The sequence below is a fragment of the Megachile rotundata genome, chromosome 8 (assembly GCF_050947335.1).
Source record: "Megachile rotundata isolate GNS110a chromosome 8, iyMegRotu1, whole genome shotgun sequence".
In the NCBI taxonomy this organism is placed as follows: domain Eukaryota; kingdom Metazoa; phylum Arthropoda; class Insecta; order Hymenoptera; family Megachilidae; genus Megachile; species Megachile rotundata.
This window is the reverse complement of record NC_134990.1, coordinates 8,107,793-8,123,951: the sequence shown is the minus strand read 5'-3', so window position 1 is coordinate 8,123,951 and position 16,159 is coordinate 8,107,793. Positions and strand designations below refer to the sequence as shown.

Below are 16,159 nucleotides of genomic sequence, written 5' to 3'. Positions count from 1 at the left end.
TGGGGAACTGTTAATGGCGAGACGTTAGGCTGATAGGAACGTTTCTCGGGTATTATGCGGTTTGTTTTGCTATCGGAACTTGATAGCGATTTATGTCTCGCGTGAGCGGTGATTTATTTTTTGCTCAAGTTTAAACTGTTATAGATTAATGTACACTACAGTATTTCCAAATTCATCGATACGAACCTATTACATATCAAGAATTGCAACTTCGTGCGATTTTGAACCACTTTCTCCCAGCTGGAACATCCAGAGAGTTCGCAAAGTTATGAAGCACGTGCTGTATTCCCTTATCTTGCATATTTTCGCAGCTCATTGTCTCTTTATTGGATACTTTATGGTGTCGTCTATTGCTTCAATTTTACCGTTGCCTTAATAGTCCTTGAATTAAAAATTGTCTTTAATATTCGACCTCATAGCATAATTAATAAATTAAAGCGTCGTGAAGTTGTACAAACTAATCTGTACAAATTTATATTCACAAGTTTTAGCCTACGGGGTGTCAAGTTAAATTTTAATATTCGATACAAATAATTATATTAACTTTTTATTAACATGCATATATCATTATTGTGTGTATGTAGTCATATGTGTATAGTGTATATTATAAAAGAATATCGATAACATACAATATGTATAACATAGTTACGTAATTTTATATTAATATTCTAAATTAGTATCGTGTCATATAATATCAGTATCATATCGGTATCACATCGGTATCACATCGGTATCATATCGGCATCATATCGGTATCATATCGGTATCATGCCGGTATCATATCGGTATCATATCGGTATCATATCGGTATCATATCGGTATCGTACCAGTATCGTACCAGTATCGTACCAGTATCGTACCAGTATCATATCTGTATCGTATCGGTATCATGCCACTATCACATCAGTATCATATCGGTATCATGCCGGTATCATATCGGTATCATATCGGTATCATATCGGTATCGTACCAGTATCGTACCAGTATCGTACCAGTATCGTATCAGTATCATATCAGTATCATATCAGTATCGTATCAGTATCGTATCGGTATCGTATCAGTATCGTATCGGTATCATGCCACTATCACATCAGTATCATATCGGTATCATGCCAGTATCATATCGGTATCATATCGGTATCGTACCAGTATCGTATCAGTATCGTATCAGTACCATATCAGTATCATATCAGTATCGTATCAGTATCGTATCAGAATCGTATCAGTATCGTATCAGTATCGTATCAGTATCGTATCAGTATCATGCCACTATCACATCAGCATCATATCGGTATCATACCAGTAGCATATCAGTAGCATATCTGTATCATATTAGTGGCATATCAGTGTCATATTAGTAGCATGTCAGTATCATATCACCGTCTTATCACTACCACATCATTATCAAATAATATTAATATTATATCAGCAGCACATCACTTTCATATCACTACTATATCATTATCACATCGCTGTCATATCAGTATCATATCAATACTCTACTGATACTGTGTATAATATCATTATCATCATGCATAATTGTGTACATAATTATGTACCAATATTCCAAATAAATATCATATAAAACAGTAGCACACGCGCTATATTTAGCGAACATACGACTCATCACGTGCGTACGATTTAATAGAAAAGTAGCGGTATGCAAGGTCGAACATGAAATTGTAAAGTATTCTATTCTAACAAGAAGTAGGACACGTTTCACGTTATCTTGAAGGGGTCGAAATATTTCATTGGGAAACACGCGTTTCATTATTAACGGCGATTGCCTTCGCGGTTGAAACTCGTTCGCGATCCACGGTTAGTTGCGGATTGAACATCGCCGGTCTCTGGATTATTTATACCCTATCACTTCGAACCGATCGAATCGTCTGACACCTTTTTTCGCGCGCAGTTATTACACCCTGTGTGCCAGATTGTCGAGACAGAATTCAAGTAAATATTTAGTTGTCGGCCCGCCAGCCTGAAACTTTACCCCTTTTTTAGAACAACGTTCAGTCAAAACAGACTACTGGAACGCTGCTGAAGCGATTTGATAAATAAAATACAAGCTCCTGTTCCTCCGACTCTGCATCAAACTTTGACGCGTACAGACGTCGCGTAGTCAGTTTACCTGTCTGCATTTTTTCATTTCGCTGCTTTTCAACTATCTATCTTCCAATCTTTTCATTTGCAAATTTAACAATTTTTGTACTCTGGCAATAGAAAATTTGATGAACATTTGAATTCATGAATTATCAATTTTCTTATGTGTTAAGTTGAACAATTCTTTTATTTTAATTCAACAAATTTCTATTTTTAAATAATATTAATATTGCTATTAAATAATAACGATAGCGGTATAATTCTTTGTACAAGAAAGTCACATTTGCTCCATGAATCACAGCTGAAAAACAATCCAATCACAGGAAAATGGAAATTATACGTTCATTAGAATTCTTGCAAGTCACGTTTTCCGTTACCCTCCGTCGTTTTGTGATTATTGTTTTGCAATTTTGAGGTGTATCATCTTGAAGGACTTCGAAGGAGACAATCGAGAACCAGCGTTAATTAAATTTTCCTTAACAGCGATATCTGATGCGAAACGAGCTGGGCAACGCTTAATTTCGCGATCAGTATTCATAAATTCAGCTGCTATTAAACGCGGGTTTTTACCTCCTGACGATAAATCAGTGGGCGGCCGAATATCTTAAAACGGTGCGAACGTTACCGGATGAATTATTATGCAATTAACGCTTCGTATATTCGTTTTTTTTTTTAGAGAGAACAACTGTGCCGAATGTTTTTGAACGACTCGGAAATTTTCGAACGGATTACTGCAATTATGTTCATAAATTTTGGAATATTCGACTTCAGATTTTTATGTGATAGCGTTATTAGGTTGTTGACTTTATAAATATTTATGCTTTTAATATTTGCAAATTGAAGGATTTTTTATTCTTTGAGTGTCTGAATTTTGAGTTATTTGCAAATTTTTAATTGCTTAATTTTCAAATTTTTCAAATTTTCAGTTACCGAGATTTCTGTGGTTTCTAGAATTTTTCAGTTTTTAATTCCCCAAATTCCGAAATTATTAATTTTCAATTTTCAATTCCACAAATCCCTAGATTTCTAATTTTCTATAATTCCAGCTTTCCAAACATAGAAATTTCCCAAATTCCAAATCCCCAAATTCCCAATTCCCAATTCCCCAAATTCCCAAATCTCCAAATCCCCAAATTCCCAATTCCCCAAATTCCAAGTTTCCAAATTCCCAATTTCCCAATTTCCCAAATTCTAAATTCCCCGAATTCCAAATTCCCCAAATTCCAAATTCTTCGAATTCCAAATTCCCCAAATTCCAAATTCCCCAAATTCCAAGTTCCCAAATTCCCAATTTCCCAATTTCCCAATTTCCCAATTTCCCAATTTCCCAATTTCCTAATTTCCCAAATTCCCAATTCCCCAAATTCCCAATTCCCCAAATTCCCAATTCCCCAAATTCCCAATTCCCCAAATTTCCAATTCCCCAAATTCCAAATTCTCTAAATTCCCAATTCCCCAAATTCCAAATTCCCTAAATTCCAAATTCCCTGAATTCCAAATTTCCCAAATTCCAAGTTCCCAAATTCCAAATTCCAAATTCCCCAAATTCCAAATTCCCCAAATTTCAAATTCCCCAAATTCCAAATTCCCCAAATTCCCAAATTCCCAAATTCCCAAATTCCCAAACTCCCAAATTCCCAATTCCCTAAATCCTCAAATCCCCAAATCCTCAAATTCTCCACCCACAAATCTCCAAATCTCAAATTTAACACTCTAACCCAAAAACTCACCAATCCCCAACTAATCAGCCCAAAACCCACACATTTACATTTCAATACCAAAATTTTCCACATCTCCCCCAAAACCTCACCCAATATCCTATACAATAAGAGTATTAACTCTATCCTCCAGAGGCGTATACACCCAATGTGGTACACAACCAGTATTTTGGTATCGCAGGGTACAAGCGTCAGAAACGATTGAAACGAACGATTTAAAGGTGTTTGAGAACATTCAACCATGGCAGAGAAACAAGGATTTCTCTGCGTTTAGTAACACGTCTGTTTCGTGTTAAAGGGCACCGAACTGTAAGCTCAGTGATGTATTATAAAGCTTCGGTGGCTCCGAGGGGTAGGTGGTTCGAAGGGTCGGAAGATCGTCCCATTTACCACTCATAGCTGGCTTTCAAGAAAGGTATTATTGATCCACCAAGACGGATTCCGAGTGAAAACCGTTTCGCTTCCCTGAACCGGTGAGAACGGGACTGATCCGAAGAAAGATCATTTTCCATCGCTTCTTACCGATTTATCGAAGTCATTCGATTTTTTCTTCCGTTACACACTTCCCTCCCGGCAACACTGATACCCCTCCAACCAGCAAATCCTTCATATTAATATCCGACAGAGGATGCCGTTGAAAGGCCTCTTTTATCACCGGCAAACTCCTGTGTATGATTATCAAGCGTCTTATCGACAGCTTTAATTGACTTGCTGCGATTTTTTTCTAATTTGTGGTGTATTGGCACTGTTATACATATTTAAACGTATTTCATTTTTATATGGTATATGTGATTAAGTTTATATTTGTTATGCAAGTTGGAGTAGTAAATTTAATTGTATATATTTATATATGCATTTGTAGATGTGAAGTAATTTTGAATATAATGGTAATACGTAAATAATGATTTATACAGGGTGTCTCATAATTAGTATAGGCTTCTGAAACGGGGGGTAGCTGACGCGATTCTGAATAAGATTTCCCTTTGCAGAAATGGGGTTTGAAGCTTCGTTTTTGAATTATTAAGGAAAAACACGGACCAATCAGAGCGCGAGGATTATTACGCGTTGGTTAACTACGCGTTAGATTACTACGCGTTGGTTAACTACACGTTAGATTACTACGCGTTGGTTAACTACGCGTTAGATTTCTACGTGTTGGTTAACTACGCGTTCGATTACTACGTGTTAGATTTCTACGCTTAGAATTACCACGCGTTGTGTTACTACGCGTTGGACTACTACGCGTTGAATATCCACGCACTGGATTACTACGCGTTGGTTAACTACGCGTTAGGTTTCTACGTGTTGGTTAACTACGCGTTCGATTACTACGTGTTAGATTTCTACGCTTAGAATTACCACGCGTTGTGTTACTACGCGTTGGACTACTACGCGTTGAATATCCACGCACTGGATTACTACGCATTGGACTACTACGCGTTGAATATCCACGCACTGAATTACTACGCGTCAGATATCCACACGCTGGATTACTACGCGTTAGATTACCACGCATTAGATTCCTACGCTTAGAATTACCACGCGCTGCATTATTACGCGCTGAATTACTACGCGTTGAATACGCACGCGCTAGATTACTACGCGTTGGATATCCATATGCTGTATTACTACGCGTTGTATTACTACGCGTTGTGTTACTACGCTTTGGACTACTACGCGTTGAATATCCACGCACTGGATTACTACGCGTTAGATATCCACACGCTGGATTACTACGCGTTATATTACCACGCGTTAGATTCCTACGCTTAGAATTACCACGTGCTGCATTATTACGCGTTGAATTACTACGCGTTGAATACGCACGCGCTAGATTACTACGCGCTGGATATCCATACGCTGTATTACTACGCGTTGTATTACTACGCGTTGGATTACTATGCGTAGGATTACCACACGTTGCATTACCACGCGTTGCATTACTACGCATTGGATTACCAAGCGTTGGATAACTACGCGTTATTCGAAGTTGCCGCACATTTGAAGTTATCGAGAAAAGGAATTATAGACAGTTATTTTTGAAGACTATGTCAATGGTCTGTCAATATTTATTATTTTCTGTTTTCCAATAGTCTGAATTTATTTTCGTTTCATACAGGTTTTAGTGCAAAATATTTATACGTCATAGATTTCATAGATTTTATTCTTGTAAATATTTTTAGGAGAAATATTTATTTTTGACAAATATTGCAGCTGGGTTTATGTATTTTATTAAACAATATTTTTGGTGGGTAGTATGGCATGAACTATTTAAACAAAATGACAATTGTATACTAACGTTGAAGTCATTAGTTAAACATATTTTATATATAACAAAACGTACTATTATGTGTTTCATGTGTTTATACGTAACACATGAATTATTTTTCAATAAATTGTAAATAACATACTTTGTTCATAAACCTATTTAAACAATAACAATTTTATTATTAAAGTAAACTCGAAAAGAAAATAAAAAAGGAACATTTATTTTTAAAGATTAATCAATAATTAACACAGATTCTCCACCACATTTCCATCCTTCATTTTTTAATTTCACGCAAATTCCCCAAACATCAACGTTTCATGGCCACCCCCATATTTCCGTGACAAACTCCGCGCACTCAATTTAAGCAATTTGTATTTAATTCACGAAATCAGCATTTTTACTAAAATAAAAGCTACTAAAACCGATATCAGAAATGACGTTCCAAGTTCTATAAATAAAACTGAACCGGGTACAGGTGTACCGATAGACAATAAAAAAATAACTGACCGAATGAATAAATGAATAGATTATTTTTCTAGATACATCGGAGTACGCTTTTATTTCTTCCGAAACGTTAAAGGAATTTAAAAACTCGTTTCTCTTACCCTCGTAAAAATTCATTCTGGCCCACCGTACGTTATGAGAACACTAGCCTGGTCATTCACACGAGAATTTAATTGTCAGCCATGCGAAACAGAGCGAGATAGACGTTTATCGATTCCACGTCAATGTCTCTTTTCCAGCGACGCCAACCACCGTGATTCGTGTATCAGTTCTTCGTTTCTTTCTCGCGGTTTATACGCCTGCTTTTTTTCCCGCTCTTGATGACAGCAAGATATACGACCTTTTCAAAACGTCACCAAGACGTAAACGTTATAACGTTGACAATATTGTCATACGGTATCCGTATCAAATGCTCCGATAAAAACCACGGTAATTGCTGTTTTTTTCTGCGTATGAACATTATGATATGTGTCATCAACTTTTACATTTTATTCGAAACTGTGTATTTTCTTCTCTTGTGTAGACGCTGCGTAATTGAGGTACGCGTGATATTGTAGATTATCTAGGGACGAGGGAATTATATTTAGGGATTTTATGACTTCCAGTAAAAAAATTACGTCTTGTAGTTTTTATGATTTACGGAATAAATTATATTTTGAAATTGTTACCATTTTACGGGAAATATTACATCTTGGGATTTTGATTATTTTACAGGAAAAATTACATTTTGAGATTTTTATGATTCTACGTGAAAAATTATACTGTGTGGTTTCTATGATTTCACGCGGAAAATTAAATTCCAGAATGTATAACGCGTGATAATTTAATATGTGATAATGCAACACGTGGTGAATGAACGTGTGGTACGTCAAGATGTGGGGGTTTAACACGTGGTAGTTCAACGCGTGGTAGTTTCATACATAATAAGCAGTTTAACGCAGAAAACTTTAATGTATAGTACTTCAATACTTGATAACTCAACGCGTGTTAACTCCATGCTTGATAATTGAACGCGCTGTAAATCCACACGTGATTAATCTACGTGGAGTAATTGAACGCTTGATAAATCAACGCGTGGTCAATTAATGCTTGATAACTCACTGCGTAATAAATCAACGCTTGATAACTCAATGCGCGGTAAATTAATGCTTGACAACTCAACACGTGATAATTCAACGCGTGGTAAATTAATGCTTGATAACTCAACACGTGATAAATTAACGCGTGGTAATTCGATGCGTGGTAAATTAATGCTTGATAACTCAACACGTGATAAATCAACGCTTGATAACTCACTGCGTGGTAAATCAGCGCTTGATAACTCACTGCGTGGTAAATCAACGCTTGATAACTCACCGCGTGATAAATAAACGCTTGATGCCTCAACGCGTGGTAAATTAATGCTTGACAACTCGACACGTGATAAATCAACGCGTGATAACTCAACGCGTGGTAAATTAATGCTTGACAACTCGACACGTGATAAATCAACGCGTGATAATTCGATGCGTGGTAAATCAACGCGTGATAATTCGATGCGTGGTAAATCAACGCTTGATAACTCACCGCGTGATAAATCAACGCATGATAACTCAACGCGCGGTAAATTAATGCTTGATAACTCAACGCGCGGTAAATTAACGCTTGATAACTCAACGCGTGATAATTTGACGTGTGGTAAATCAACGCATGATAACTCCACGCGTGGTTAATCAACGTTTGATAACTCACTGCTTGATAACTGCACTCTTGATAACTGAATACTTGACAACTAAATACTGGACAACCGAACGCTTAATAACTTAACGCGTGATAAATCAACATCAGATAAATGAATGCTTAATAACTCAACGCCTGGTAATTCAACGCTTGATAACTTAACGCCTGATAAATGAACGCTTGATAACTAAACACTTGCTAATCCAACGCATACATTACAAATCCGTAAAATATCCACGAAAAATGGCAATCTCCCATATAACAAAATTTTTATACCTAAATTGCATCTCAAAAATAATCCAATGACCAATCAAGTTTTTATCTCACTCATAATCACTCTAATCTATCACACTACCATTCTCCGGTGAGATTTACACTGATTCTACGACAAATACAATAATTCACTCAAGTATCCCGCTTTTATCCTATGATAACAAAAATGATGTTAGGAATACGTCAACGATAAATCACCGGCGATTCACGAAGAGCTCTGTACTTGCAAAGGACATTACAATTAATTGCAATATTTTGTTCCACTGCAAACACTATAAATTTTCGAGTAATTAAATACTGTGCTATTCCGAGAGCCTCCGCCATAATTCACGTCAGATTATTGTAAATATTCCAGTTTTTTAGTATTATATTGTACAGCAAACAAGAGTGAATTTCGTGCATCTTGCATAATGGTGATAACCATGAAAAATTACCGGGACAACGGGGTAGCTGTTTATGCTACGTGGTCAGGTTTTTGTTATTTTTGAAGCAATTGTATTTCGAGTTTTTTGAATGACTTTCAAAAACATGTGTGTAGTAGAAGATACATACATAGTATGGTTATATAAGCAAGGTAATATACTTTATTTTGCCATGTTTATTATTATATGAATTTCATTGTGGATATTTATTATAAGTTACCACACACATATTTCAAATTTTGAGGTCAGTGGTCAAAATCATAAATAAATCTTTACATTTGCAGTAATCGAACAACGTTAACGATGTACTCATGTCTTTGAATATTAATAAAACCTTTGAACGAGTTATATAAAAATTTCTCGATACAATATGTACTCAACCTACAAAACTCATTAAATGTATAACTAAAATTTTCTATTCTAGTAAGTCATTAGACAAGTCGCCATAAATTACATGGTAGCGAATATTTGAACCAAAGACAATCAACTAATGACAATAATCGTTCAATCGGAAGCTGGCAAGAAGATTAAGGGTCCTTTATTCCGGTTGACGAAACGGCAGCAAGCACAGTGTCTTTCATCATGCCAGGCTACATTTATTTTCCATTTTTTTTCCCAGCGAAATTTCTCCTTTGGCATGGAAGTACGTATTTCTTCTCTGACAAAAAGTAAGCCTCCTACCAGTACCTATCCTCCTTTAACAATCGATATTCCCTCTGCTAGTTCTCTTTCCGGAACTTTACGAGTCTCTTCATGTACTCGAATTTTCCCTCGCTGTCCGTCGCTCGTTATTATCCGAGTGCACGCTGTTACGTATCCAAGAGACCTTTGACCTCGATGGACATAGTCAACTGTCCTACACATTGCGCGTTATGACCTGTGCTCGACGTCCATTTTGAATTAATGCGATTCTTTCACGCTGCCATAATGTTGCTCAAACAATTTCGTGTTAGTATAAACGCTTTATTATGAAACTAGTGCGATATCCTCGACGTTCATTTTGAATTAATTCGATTTTAGGATAAATTTATTATGAAACAATTACGTCCAGTTTGAACTAATACTTTTTTGACGTTTATGTAATATTTATGTGCAATTTTGTAACAATTGGTGCCACAATTTGATCTGATTTAAATATACTAATTATTTGAAAATTTAGTATATGGAGAGTATGACCTGAGCTTGACGTCCATTTTGTATTAATACAACTTTAGTATAAATACTTTCCATTGAAACTATTTGAAAATTTAGTATATGAAGAGTATGACGTCCATTTTGTGAAAGTACAATTTCAGTGCAAAATACACTTCCAAACCTAGTTTCTATATCTAAAAATATTAAATTACATCCCGAGATCGCAATCTCCCAAAATTCTCAAACTGCATCACCATAAACTTGCGAGATCCACAAAATCCCAAAATCCCCAGATTCACCTCAGCAGCATCAGCCACATTTTTATCCGCGTAAACACGTTCGCAGCACTCGCAAGATTAAAGCAAGCGGAGGAAATACGGTGAAATATTAGCAACAAACATCGAGCACGTCGCCATAAATTCGGCAATTACTTGCAAAATGAAAACGGTTACTCGGAGAAATAAAGAAATATTCAGACGTTTGATATTTCTTTTAGCGTGCAACGACAAATCGCACAATGCACTTCTCTTCCTTAATTCATCGTATGCAAGCGTGCATCTGATCGTTTTCAAGCAGATTGCTTCGATTACAAGCTGGGAGGGAATATGTCGCCTATACGATACGGAAGATGGAAAATGCAAGATTATGCGATACCTCTAACATCGTCGCCAGACACCGTCGTTTCCTGTAATATCGAGACGACTATCGATTACTGAGATCTTACAGGAAACATTTATGCACATCTAAACACCTCACTAGGTTTATTCACAAAGAGACATGTTAGTGCTTGTTCGCTAATTACACACATGTTTTCATTTTTAAATGATGGATATAATCTTCAAGTAATGTGATAAATTAACGCGTGGTAAAATAACGCTTGATAATTGAATATGTGATAAACTCACATTTGATAAATTAACGCATGGTAAATCAATGTGTGATAACTCCATGCGTGGTAACTTAACGCTTGATAACTCAACACGTGATAATTCAACGCAGGGTAAATCAACGCGTGATAATTCAGCGCGTGGTAAATCAATGCTTGATAATTACACGTGTGGTAATTCAACGCATGGTAAATCAACGCGTGATAATTCAACGCGTGGTAAATAAACGAGTGATAATTCCACGCGTGGTAAATCAGCGCATGATAATTCCACGTGTGGTAATTCAACGCATGGTAAATCAACGCGTGATAATTCCACGCGTGATAATTCCACGCGTGGTAATTCAACGCGTGATAATTCCACGCGTGGTAATTCAACGCGTGATAATTCAACGCATGGTAAATCAATGCGTGGTAAATCAACGCGTGATAATTCCACGCTTGGTGTATCAACGCGTGGTAAATCAACGCGTGATAATTCAACGCATGGTAAATCAATGCGTGGTAATTCAACGCGTGATAATTCCATGCGTGGTAATTCAACGCGTGATAACTCCACGCGTGGTTAATCAATGCGTGGTAAATCAACGCGTGATAATTCCACGCTTGGTGTATCAACGCGTGGTAAATCAACGCGTGATAATTCAACGCATGGTAAATCAATGCGTGGTAATTCAACGCGTGATAATTCCATGCGTGGTAATTCAACGCGTGATAACTCCACGCGTGGTTAATCAATGCGTGGTAAATCAACGCGTGATAATTCCACGCTTGGTGTATCAACGCGTGGTAAATCAACGCGTGATAATTCAACGCATGGTAAATCAATGCGTGGTAATTCAATGCGTGATAGTTCCACGCGTGGTAATTCAACGCGTGATAATTCAAAGCATGATAAATCAATACGTGGTAAATCAACGCGTGATAATTCCACGCTTGGTGTATCAACGCGTGGTGAATCAACGCGTGGTGAATCAACGCGTGGTAAATCAACGCGTGATAATTCCACGCGTGGTGAATCAACGCGTGGTAAATCAACGCGTGATAATTCCACGCGTGGTAAATCAATGCGTGGTAAATTCAACGCATAATAAATTAACGCTTCGTAACTCAACACGTGGTACATCAACGCTTGATAACTCAACGCGTGATAAATCAGCGCTTCATAATTCAATACTTGATAACTCAATGCGTAATAAACTAACGCGTGTCACTTCCACACTTGATAACTCAAAACAAAGCGAATCAGCGCGTAATAAATGAAGGTTTGATAAATGAACGCTTGATAAATGATCTCTTGATAAATCCACTCTTGATAAATGAACACTCGCTAACTCAGCACTTGTTAATTTAACATTCAGTAAATCAGCAGGTGATAAATCACTAATTATACCTATTTCTATAAATATCTTAATAGTTGCTTCTGTTCTTGTCCTCATGCGCGTTTGATTGAAATAAAAATTTGAAACACGAAGCGTGTAAAGTAAATTGAACGCGTCGTCGGCAGAATTTCCAGTGTAAAACAACGTTAATAAGAAAAGTCAGCGCAGGATAGCCGCAGCTCTGGTTCCTGAAGATTTTATCGAAAGTTTCCCGAGGGACAGCACTTGTTACGGAAGTTCCACTCTATCGAGACAAAACAAAAGACTCAAGTTTCCCCTTCATTTCTGGGGAATTGGATCTACACACGCGACCGATGCATATTCGAACTGACTTCGAGAATTGCATTCGACGCGAACTGCAGTCGGATACAGGGAGAGAGAGAAAAAAAAGGACACGTCGAATGTGTTACAGTCAGTTTCCTCCATTTACAATTTATACAGGGTTGCTTTCTTTCTATGCTTGTATCGGACAAACTAGAATGTACACTTTGTGCTGTTTATTTAGAGCGTTGAATAACTGAATTTCGTACGAAGGGACCTCAGGGATGAAAATTTTAGGTACCTTTGAAATTTTTTTTTTAATATGTGCAATTTAGGGTTTTTTAATTATAAAATTGTATTGATGTACAATATCAACGGATTTATAAATATCAACAAATTTCCAAAAGAAAAACATTTGATAAATGAACGCTTGATGAATGAACGTTTGATAAATGAACTCCTCATAAATGAACGCTTGATAATCTAACAAAATAAAAATTTTAGAACATGAAATTAATGCCTCAAAAAATATTATTTATATCATGTTTACCATTTTGTTATAATAAATACTGAAACGATTTTTCCCCAAAAATCTTATAAATTCAATTTTTTAACAAAGTTGACCTCTCAAAGGTTTTCAGTAATTTTTCATCGAATTTAAATATCTGTTTTCATCGTTCACAGTAAAGAACATACACGTAAAAATTGTGGGAAACATTTGTACCGTGAGTTCTGACGAATAATTCGCGCGTTGGTCGAGATCGAAATTCTTTTCGAACACGTACGTTTCACGCGTTGAATGGTTAAGGAGATTCCATACGCAACAATGGCCGAACGTGTGCTGGTTTCTGTTGCAAAGCAACGGAAGAATAAAAAAGTAGAATAGTAGAAACCGGGTCAGCGAGTAATTCAAAAAGCTTACTACATCGTCTCGATATGCCATTAGCATTTTGTGTAAGCCATTTACGGCGTGGATCACTGCGAGTCATTCAATAATCGCGTTATCCTCTTTTGAAACCGAAACGCTATATAAAAATCAAATACACGTATGCATCATGAAATGCTCTCATTAAAAATTTTCGGTAATAACTTTTGCAGTTTTATGAAACATTTGAACTAGTTTAATGGGATTTTACGAGTTGTAGGAGGTAAACGTGCTCGTTAAGTGAATTTAATGATGTGGGTTTGGAAATTACAGCTGTTGAAATTATACCAATTTTTATAATGTTGGGAAGACGTGAGTTTTGGTGGAAAATTGTGGAATATTTCAAATTTAATTTTTGGTATTTATAGATTTTTGTGTTAGGTGTGCCAGGAGTTCCCTAATTTGTTATGTTAGATTTCTATGTTTCTACATTTCTACTTCTGATGTTGCTAATTTCCTGCATTCATAAATAGTTTATACTTCTACATTTTCTATATTTTCTATACTGCTCAATTTTCTGTAATTTTATTTTAACCCAGACCTGCATCCTCCATTTCCTGAATATTTCCCCAAGATTACAAAATTATATCAAGGCATCCTTATGTTTATTGCGGAAGCATCTTCATCGAGATCGGTAAAAGAACGATCAATTATAAACTTTCATAAAGCTAATAGCATTAGTTCCTGAATCGAATGAAAGAGAAACCAGCGAATCAACAAGTAAGGTGCTTTTAAAACTACCTCCTCTACAAATGGGACTCCTAACTTTACAGCGAAGTACTTTAAAATATGAAGGAAAACGTTTGTCACTTGAACTCTGGCAACTTTCGGGCTAACTTTACGCGACATTTATAATTAATCCAATTCCTCGAACCTCGGGCCCTTTGACCGTCTATCGTTGAATAAAAAATTCGCCGAATCTGTAACTGTGAAAGCAGCAAACAATTATCGACGAATAAATTGGATGCAAGTTGGCCACCGCGGAGATTCAATTACCCGCAACGAATTTCCCCGGGAATATTCGCGAGTTTCGCAACGCGGGGTAATTAAAAATCCGCAAACCAACGGGGGTTTTCGGGGTTCGCTCGAAAAAGGATTTACGCCCGTTGAACGATCGCTCGGTGACCCAAAATTAGTGCGTGCGACCGGAAGCAAGGGTAAAGTCGTCCTCTACCCAAAGGCATTCAAGGGGTCGATAATGCACGGCCTTCGGTGGAGCAGCCATGTGACGCCGGCAATGTGAAAAGGAAAAGCCGGTGAGCGCATAAAACTTGCAGACACTCCTGTCTCCAGGAGTGTCAAGGGTCGCTGACTCCCGGTTCTTTATGCCTACCTTTAAAGAAACCTAACTTTACGTTCGTCGAGGTCAAATTTATCATTTTTACATTCTGTTGTATTGTCTACTGCTTGTCTCAGCTTTACGGAACAATGCGTCACATTATGTCAGAATACTACACGAGATAATTCATCAAATTCCTCGATGTTTATTATTACAACCATTTTGTATTGGTAAGTTTAATGATAGGGTGCACCTATATCACTATTTTCATTAGACTCTAAGAAAGAGATTGATGTATCACAAGTGTCATTTCGAGATACTTTTATGTCATGAAATTACGTCAGACTTTTAACACTACAATTTAACAATGCATCAAAAATCATTTCACTTCGATGTCTACCTTTGGCTATATTTGGCAACCATTTTGTTTTGAAGACTTTAATGATAGGGTGCACCTATATTGCTATTTTTAGTAGACTCTAAGGAAGAAATTGGTGTATCGCAAGTGCCATTTTGAGATACTTTTATGTCATGAATTTACATCAGACTCTTAATAATACAACTAAACAATTCATCAAAAATCATTGCACTTTGATGTTTATCGTTAGCTACATTTGGCAACCATTTTGTATTGAGGACTTTAATGATAGGGTGCACCTATGCTATTATTTTCCTTGAACTTTAAGGAAGAAATTGGTGTATTACAAGTGCTATTTTGAAATACTTTTATGTCATGAAATTACGTCAGACTCTGAACTGTACAATTTACCAATTCATAAAAAATTCTTGCACTTCGATGTATATCATTAGCTACATTTAGCAACCATTTTGTATTAAGAACTTTAATGATTGGGTGCACCTATATGACTATTTTCAGTAGACTCTAAGGAAGAAATTGGTGTATCACAAATACCATTTTGAGATACTTTTATGTCATGAATTTACGTCAGACTCTTAACAATACAACTTAACAATTCATCAAAAATCATCATCTCGACATCTATCATTACATCCATCAACTATTTTGCATTAAGAACATTAACGACAGGGTGCACCTACGTCCCTATTTTCCCTAGACTCCAACCAACAAACCAATGTACCACAAGTGTCATATAACAACACTTTTCTGTCATGAAACAACATCAGACCGTTAACTCAATATTCAGCAGCCCGAAGTTAGCCTCCAGGAGCAGTTCAACGCTCGTCAACTTTTGAGCCTCGAAACCACTGTGGGGTCGCAGCTGGCAATCAAAGTGTTAATTAGTCCCGATGGTACAAATTGTC

At 36.7% G+C, this 16,159-nt stretch overlaps 1 protein-coding gene and 1 long non-coding RNA gene across 3 annotated transcripts in view; one reads left to right on the top strand and one right to left on the bottom strand.

Annotated features, from left to right (window-relative positions):
• nAChRa7 (nicotinic acetylcholine receptor alpha7 subunit) overlaps positions 1-16,159 on the top strand; it is a 317,950-nt gene that overhangs the window by 24,081 nt on the left and 277,710 nt on the right. The window lies entirely within an intron of this gene.
• Positions 148-16,159, bottom strand: part of LOC143265092 (uncharacterized) — a 200,374-nt gene continuing 184,362 nt past the window's right edge. Inside the window, exon 5 of the long non-coding RNA XR_013039259.1 lies at positions 148-381. This is a non-coding gene — a long non-coding RNA (uncharacterized LOC143265092). The remainder of the gene's footprint in view (positions 382-16,159) is intronic.